We start from the raw sequence: 8769 nt of genomic DNA, 5'->3' as shown, positions 1-8769 counted from the left end.
AGAACAAAACAAATTACCTTATAACAATTAAGCCTAATAAATCAAAATGAATATTTACGGTGGTCCTGTCCAAAAAAGCATATCTCTTACTGTTATTTTTGTCCATCAATCACCTCAAGAGGAGTGTGGGTGACATGCTTTGGAGGCATGGTTAGCCATTCATTGATCAGCATCTGTCCTGTAACATTGTCTTAGAATTGCCTGAGGCCTCTGAGAGGAGACTGATGAACCCATGGTCATCCAGCAATTAAAAATTAGATCTTTTTGACTCCATGATCAGTTATTCCATGCCAGGTTTCCTCTCGTGTTTTTCCTATTATTTAATGCAAACTATTAGTACTTTAAGTGAGAAGACCATCTTTCTGTAGTATTTATATTGCTTAATGTATTGATTCCTGTTACAACAGGACAGGTATGTATGTTGCTGTCCCCACGCTTTCCCCACCTGCACTGTGAGCATCTTCTCAGTTCTATTTTCAATAGCCACCAAAATTCTCATCTATTATCACTGTCCGCAGAAGGATGAATGTCAGCTGTGGGGTCTGCTGGCAGTAGCCAAAGTTATTTTCTGAAGGGACACTTCTAGCTGATTGGACCTGACTTTAGACCTCCATCCTTTATTGCTATCTACCCTCTTTAGCTTCAGTTTAGTCAGAGATGATTCCAGTCTTCATGTGGCATAATCTTGAGGTCTTTTGCCATCTCGGCTACTCTCCTATAGAAGCTCTCCAGCTTTTATATCTTTCTTTAATGTATTAGGGGGACTAGTCAATGGGGTCCCAGACCTCAGAGAATTTGTAATGTAGTCTCTCTGCTTGCTGCTAACTTAAGGAGAGGCTTAGAGAGCCTGATTCTGAAATGTATCATGATGAATAAGGGAAAGGGCCATACTAGAAATTCTATGACTATTTCTTGTCTTCTCACTTCAGAATATACAGAAGTTTTTTAACTGGCTGCTGAGCAGAAACTGAATGCATTATGTACATGAATAGAGGCATGAATGGGCCAAATTGAACTAACTAACTCTGTTCTCTGTCTCTCTGTCTCTCTGTCTCTGTCTCTCTCTCTCTCTCTCTCTCTCTCTCTCTCTCTCTCTCTCTCTCTCTCTCTCTCTCGGCAAATGAAGGAAGAACTGTAAGTCTTTAGGGAGAAAAAAAGCCTGGCCTTATTTTCCCACCTGGGATGCTGTATGACCTGTGAATGATTTTTCTTCTGTTCCTATTGTTTATTCTTTCCTGATATTAGGTGAAGACATATTGGAGTTAAAATAGCAAGACTGAATTCTTGTGAGCTTCTAAAGGTTGAAAGAACTATTAGAACTCCAGAAGCCTTGCCTGGGAAGGAGCCAGGCTTGAGTAACCTACTTGACAATCTAGCAGTAAATTGATTTGGCAGCTAAGATGCCATGTCCTTTAAGCTAGGGAGTAAATACCCATTGATTATGTCACACCCAGAACTGGGGTGATGGTGAGGTGGATGAAAAAAATGTTTGTAGAATAATTTAAGTTTGAGCACACTCTCCCCAAGGACTGAAGTGGTAGGGGGGAGAAGGTATTTCCAGTCTTTGGGAGGGAGTGTAGAGAATCAGGAGGAAGTTAAGAATGCTTTACTTATATTCTTATTATATTTTTTCAGTAAATATCTCTTTATGAAAGTGGAATTATATTAATTGATTGTCTATGATACAGTAAAGATGTCAATAGATTAAAATGAAATTGGCTTGCTAGTCATTTGTATTGTGGAGTAACATTAGTGGTTTAAGTCTTTGATATTAGGAAAATTCTACTCCCCTTAAAGGGGAGGAGCAGATCTTGAGAGGGAGATTTAATAAGACAAGCCATAGGGAAGTGATTTGCTAGTTTCTATGTGGGTTGGAAGAGTTAAGACCATAGTCTATTTACACTAAAATATGGGGCCCAAATGGAATTATACTTCAAAAATGGTATGACCAGGGGAGAAAAAAGTAGCACTATTCCCTTCCTCTTTCCGGACAAAATATTTTCTTTAAAAAATTCAAAAAGGTTTTTTAATTTTAAAAATTATTCAATTATTCCCCAACCACTGGAGGAAAAATGAAAAAAAATATTTGACCAAATGTATATAGACATGCAACATAAATTCCAATATTGATCATTTCCAAAGATGTGTGTTTCATTCTTTTGTGTGTGTGTGTGTGTGTGTGTGTGTGTGTGTGTGTGTGTGTTTCATTCTTTATTAAGTTCATCACCTTTCTGTCAAGAGATGAGTTGTTGCATTCTTCCATACTGAAAACTCTGGAATCATGGTTGAGCGTTGGACTGATTAGAATTCCAAAATCTTTTAAAATTATTTTTTCAGTCTTAATGTTATATTATGAATTATTCTCCTGGTCCTAGCTACCCTATCTTTACCCTCTGATCAACTCATACATTCCAGATTTTTCTATGTAGATGGCTCTCATCATCATAAGATCATTGGAACTAGTCTGAATTGTCTCCTTATTGAAAAGAGCCACATCTATCATAATTGATCATCATATAACTTTGCTGTTAGCATGTGTAATGATCTCCTGGTTCTGCTCATTTCCTTCAGCATCAGTTCATGTAAGTCTCTCCAGGCCTCTCTGAAATCATCTTGCTGATCATTTCTTATAGAACAATATTATTCCTTTACATTCATATACCATAACTTATTCAGCCATTCTCCATCTGATGGGCATCCACTAAGTTTCCAGTTTCTAGCCACTACAAAAAGGGCTGCCACAAACATATTTGCACATGTGGGTCCCTTTCCCTCCTTTAAGATCTTTTTGGGATACAAATCCAGTGGAGACACTGCTGGATCAAAGGTTATGCACAGTTTGATAACATTTTGAGTATAGTTCCAAATTATGAGCCTTAATTTTTCAACCACTACTCAGTCAATAGGTAACTCTTTAGTTTCTATTTATTTGCCACTATTTAAAAAATGGCTGCTATAAATCTTTTTGCATATATAGGACTCATAGTGATTCTTAATGTAAAAAAATAGCATTGAGCTTTTTTTGGGGGGGGTTGCTAAATCTCATCGCTGGATCACATTGCATTTATAATCCCTGAAAAACCAGATATTTTTCAGATTAGCTGGTATCTACTTATGCCTCTCCCATCTTATACTTATGAAGATGATATTTTGAACCAAGTATAGGTATAGCATTGTTAAAGAGAATGTTGTCCCGCTTTTCTTATATGAGACTTTTAATGCTCATCCCAATTATATTTCATCTTATTAGATTTGGGACAATGTTCTAGCTCACCAAAATCTTTTTTGGATCCTGATTTTGTGTTCCAATATGTAACTATTCCTCTGGGCTTTGTGGTGTCTGCACATCCCAAAAATATATGTTTTCTTCACATCTTTGATAGGGTTTTAGATAAATATAGGCACTAGACCTGTGATTTCATTGATAGAAGGAACTCCTTGACAAGGAAATTTTTTTCCCATTTGGGAGGACATTTTCTCCACAAATTACAGTTTCTGTGCTTAGAACATTGACAGAATAAGGGACTTCTTCAGGGCCACATAACCAATATGAGGGATTTGAACTAGGGTTTCTCTGGACCAGAGACCAATTCTTTATTAACTACACATAGATAAAAATGTAATGATTTTTTTTTAAATCTTATTTTCCTGAATCTACAGACCAAGAATAGATCTGAGAGGTACTCTAGGAGAACCATTTCAATTTGATATCAAATCATTAATAATTACAACTATCCCTTCCTCATTGAGGGTGCTCCTATGATCTCGAAAATCCACATAAAATTTTTTGGCTTTCTCGTCAAACCAAAGAAGAAATATGATTTTTTAAATCTTTTTCTTTTATGGTGTATTTACAGTAACTTATTATAATATATATTATATACCCATGCGTATATAATATGTATATATACATATATTATATACATTTCTGAGTTTCTAAACTATTTATGTGTAATCTGCTGGACTTCACATGACCTCCGTGGCTTCTGCAAAATTTCCCCCAAATTCCAATTTAATTTCTTTTATTGACCCATGATATATTGCAACCACAAAAGGTAAAGTCACAATATGGACTTTTTGGATCCATCCATTAGACCAGTTCTGAATCTACCTACTTATTGTTATGTGGTTCATATTTCTTCAACTTGCCTTCAAACAGAATCAGATCTTCTTCAATATTTTGAAAGATGAAATTATCATTAAGTCAGATGTTTTGGTGAAAGCTAGGCAAACTAGAATTCTTTAGTATTCTACTGATCTATCAGTTAAAAAAAAGATATGAAGTTAGTCTATTATGATTTGTTCTCTATCACTTCTTTTTCTTTATGTTTGCTTACTGTACCTTTAATAATATATTCTAGAATTTTTCCAGGATGTCTATCCTGTGATATTGTTCATATTTTCTGTTACTTGAATACAATAAGATCAATCCATCTCCTTACTTACCTTGAATATTGGTTCTCTATTAGCATTTTTTGTGAAGTTCTTTCTAGCCCAAAGATCATTCTAGAGGAAACAGAAAAAACCTAAGTTACGGAGTTCTGCCTTCTTGTTGTCATCTTTGTTGCACCTATCTTTTCATTGATTCTCCATTACTCCCCTCTTAATATAGCTAAAAAGCAACTAAAAACCAAAACCCTGTCCTGCTCTTTTTAGCACTCATGGCCAATCTCAGAGCATCCTAAGTTTTAGAGCTGCTATTGTCCTTTAGCAGTCATCTTCCATTACCTGTCCTTGCTTACATCTTCTGCACATGTTTTTAAAAATCCAAGTTGGCATATGAACTGATACAGAGTGAAGAAATCAGGACAGAGAGTAATGTCAAAAATTACACATTTACAATTATATAAATGAAGACAAAGCTTGGGGAACTGAAGTTACACTAGGAACAATGATCATTCTTAGGCTGAAAGAGCAGATGATTAAACGTCCATCCTTTCTCTTGGTAGAAAGATGGGGAGAATTATATAATTATAAATAATTATATTATTTTAGAATGGTTGTTTTGTAGGCCAAGTTTGTTTAACTATTTTCCTTCTGTTATTAGGCAAATTCAATGAGAAGGCAGGAGGAGATACAATAGGAAATTATTATGGCATAACAAAAATCAATAAATCAAAAAAAAGCTAAATTGGCAAACTTTTCTTTTTAGATAATTCTTATTTTTGTACTTTATCAATATTACTTCTCTTTGTGTCTTCAGAACTTCATTCTTGAAACGCTCCTTAATTCCCCAAAGCTAACTTCTTCTTTAGAATTTTTGTCTGTAAAATCCTATCTTTATTTTCTCTAAACACATTTAAGCTTTGCTTTATAGAGTGGGTGTCACATGATGATCAGTTTCCTCTCCTCTATCAAAAATTCTGAGCTAAAGTAACCACTTTTCCCCAAAGTTCCTGTCCTTTCAACTTTGGCAGCCAGTTCCTTCTTGTGGATCAGAATCAGATCTTCCTCAACCTTTTGAAAGATGAAATTATCATTATGTCAAGCCAAAAAATAGTCATCTATTTTGTCTTGGCTAGCTAGAGTGAGAGCTCTCCAGAGAGCCAGGTAATTGGACGCTCCTGTCAATATTATATCATACTACCATGTCAGGTTTATGTTTACTGAATTCATTTATTTACTCCTTCTGCATAGATAGACCACTTGCAGAGGTGTCAAACTCCCCATCCAAAGCCACATGCAGTTCCGCTAAAATGCCAAGTGTAGCCTGAATCAAATTAAAATATAATTGAGAAGTATTTAACAAAATAAATAAAAATATAATAATATTAAGTAAAGAAAAGTATAACTCAGATGATGTTAATTTGGAGTTTTCTAACTGTGTGGTCAGTAGGGATCTATCTCTTTCTATTTGAATTTGACGCTATTGGCTGTACAAATGACATGCTCCTATGACAACACTGTTTTAGTTTCTTCTTTTGTTAATTCTGCCCAATTTTCCTGCCATGATTTTCCTCTCTGGTTCTTACATATTTTCACAACATGATACAATTCTATTAGCATTTATTAAAGTGTGTAAGGCACATTATTTCTTCAATATATATCATATTGTAGACTACTTCTATTGCTATTCTTTAAGCTACAATTGTAATTTTTCTTAAGCTTATCTTTTTAATTGAAAATCTTTTTGATTACAGATTTAAAAATTTTTTACTAGCGTTAGCTAGATCTACTCTGTTTCCAGTGAAGAGCCCAACATTCCTAGTTTTTTAAGCTATTACCCTGAAACTCAAGTTCTGTTTTTATATCATCTTCTTTCATTCTTTCTTTCTTTTTTGTTTTATTTTAATAGTTTTTATTTATCAGATATATTCATGGGTAAATTTTACAACATTGACAACTACCAAACCTTTTGTTCTGATTTTTCTCCTCTTTTTCTCCCTCCCCCCAGATGGCATGTTGACCCATCTTCTTATTCTTTATCCAATTATTATTTATACAATATTCCTTTCTTTTCTGAAGTCTATGCCTTTGATAGGCAGCAGTAAAGAGAAAACCATTTATGTCCCTAATGTTTTTAGTTTCTTGTCCAGAATTTTGGAATCCTTGGCAATACTTTTTAGATTTCTTCTGACCATCTGTGCCCAAATTTATTACCATCAGTAGGTAAAAGTCATTAGAATAGTCTGGATACCTAAGGGCATCACAAACCTATCAATCTTGGATGCCTAAATGCCACTTGTCTCCTTAGGAAGCTGGGATGTTGACCAGGTTATCTGTGCTTTTTAGTATATGGTAGGCACATGCTGAGCCAGTTAGTGTATGTCAGTGGAGTGTATGGGCTGTTCAGGAAAGACTAACATTTATGGTCTGATGGCTTACTAAGCCCTTTTGGGGGCTGCTCCTCCACTTTTGAGGTCCATTTGTCACCCAACTGTGTGAATCCAAGAAACTGTAGCATGGTCAGAGAGACCACATCCTTGTAAAACCATCTTAGCAGTTGGGTTAAATAACTTTGTGGAACTCTGCCTCATTTAAAACTTTTATCCTGTGATATCTTTGGACCCTTTCAAAAACAAAGAATGAACAACAATTTACAAATCTCTTAAGAAAACAGCAGAGACCATCTTATTGTCAATTTTCAGGTCAATAATTGACTGCTTTGGTATTTAACCTCTAAACATCTCTTTCTCCTCTAAGCCTTATTATAGTTATTTCCCCCCAAAATGATGGGATATGCTCTACTCCCTGGAGAAGGTGTTATAAGATGTGTTAAGCTATTAGATATTTCCAGAGTATTTTTCAACTGTTCCCTAAGTACAACAAGTTTTGATCAAAGTCGACACAAACAGGACTAACACTGAATTTTAATTCTAACTGGAAGTGAATATGGTGTGGGGATTATTTAATATGGTTTATGAAAATAAGGTCAATTGCCTGGGTCAGTACCCTGGGAGTACTGGTTACATCTGGTGGTAATATGGACTCATGATATAAATGAGCTGAATTGCCACACTACTTACTTCATTTGAAGCTCATAAACCTGAAAGTAAATAGTTATATGGAAATTGGAAATATCACAGTACCTGATATATTTATCGATGTCAATAATTTTGCAAAGTACAATGTACTTAAGTTTATTTTTTAAAAAATCCAACTTGGAACTGAGATAAAATTGAGTGACGTCAAGAATAGTTGTATATAATCATTCAAAAATTTACATAATTATTATATTTCTTTTTTATTGTCTATTTTTAAAAATCAAAATGACATTCTTTTGTGATGGACAGTTTGAAGAGACTATCCCCTGGAGTACCTGATATTAGTACAAGAATAATAGAGATGGTTGAATTAACAGAAATACAAAAACACAGAGTTAGATGCCCAAACTCAGAAACCACATTACTATTCTTATTATTGGTACTCATAAATACAGTTATTGATGGAGAGAAAAGACTGCTGAGTTTGTTTTGTAAGACTATTTACAGTAAGAGGAAGATCTTTGCAAAATTTCTTAATAACATGGAAGCAGAGCATGAGACACAATCCTATAGTTAGGGAGATAGGTGAGAAGATAGATAGAAAGACAGGCCATTTATTAAGCACTATGTGACAAGCACTGGAAAACATGCTGACTTTTTTGTACCAAAGTGCTTTAAAAGATGTTTGAGCTAAAAGAAAAAAGGGTATTTATAATGTTTTCACTATGGGGAAACAAAGACTTCTTTTTGTAACTTCTTATTTACAGGAAATGAAGCTTTCTGTTATATTTATTATAAAGGCAAAATCTCAATCTCAATAAGTAGTTTAAAACTATTATAAGTAGCAATATCATAAATAACACTATGTTCTGAGAAATTCTGAGCTGAAAAACTAGCTTACTTATCACATTAACATAATGATGATTATCTTATCTTATAAATATGAATATTGTTAAGGATGGCATAAGAAAAATATATCATTGTATTATTTTATTATATGTCTAAAATATATGGCATAATTTTTTTGGCAATTCTTAATTTTATTTGATGAAAATATTGAACATACTGGGAATGCTATTTCTTCTCGCTCTGCACTAACTGGTCCTCTGCTTTGGACCTTTGCATTCATTGATCTGGTTCAATTTTAGAGGAATCTGGTATCTAGAAGGAAAATTGCTTAAAGTTTAGATTTAGAGGAAGAACTAGAAAAGTTCTCAATTTATATGATATAGGTATAGGAGAGATATTTCCTCCATACAAAAGAATTGCTTAATACAAAGATCCAGAAGCAAAACTTAAACAAAATATTATAAATTATAACTACATTCTCCCAGGAAGTTAAAAC

The sequence above is a fragment of the Sminthopsis crassicaudata genome, chromosome 1, assembly GCF_048593235.1.
Source record: "Sminthopsis crassicaudata isolate SCR6 chromosome 1, ASM4859323v1, whole genome shotgun sequence".
NCBI lineage: Eukaryota > Metazoa > Chordata > Mammalia > Dasyuromorphia > Dasyuridae > Sminthopsis > Sminthopsis crassicaudata.
The sequence above is the reverse complement of the archived record's forward strand: the minus strand, read 5'-3'. Positions refer to the sequence as shown.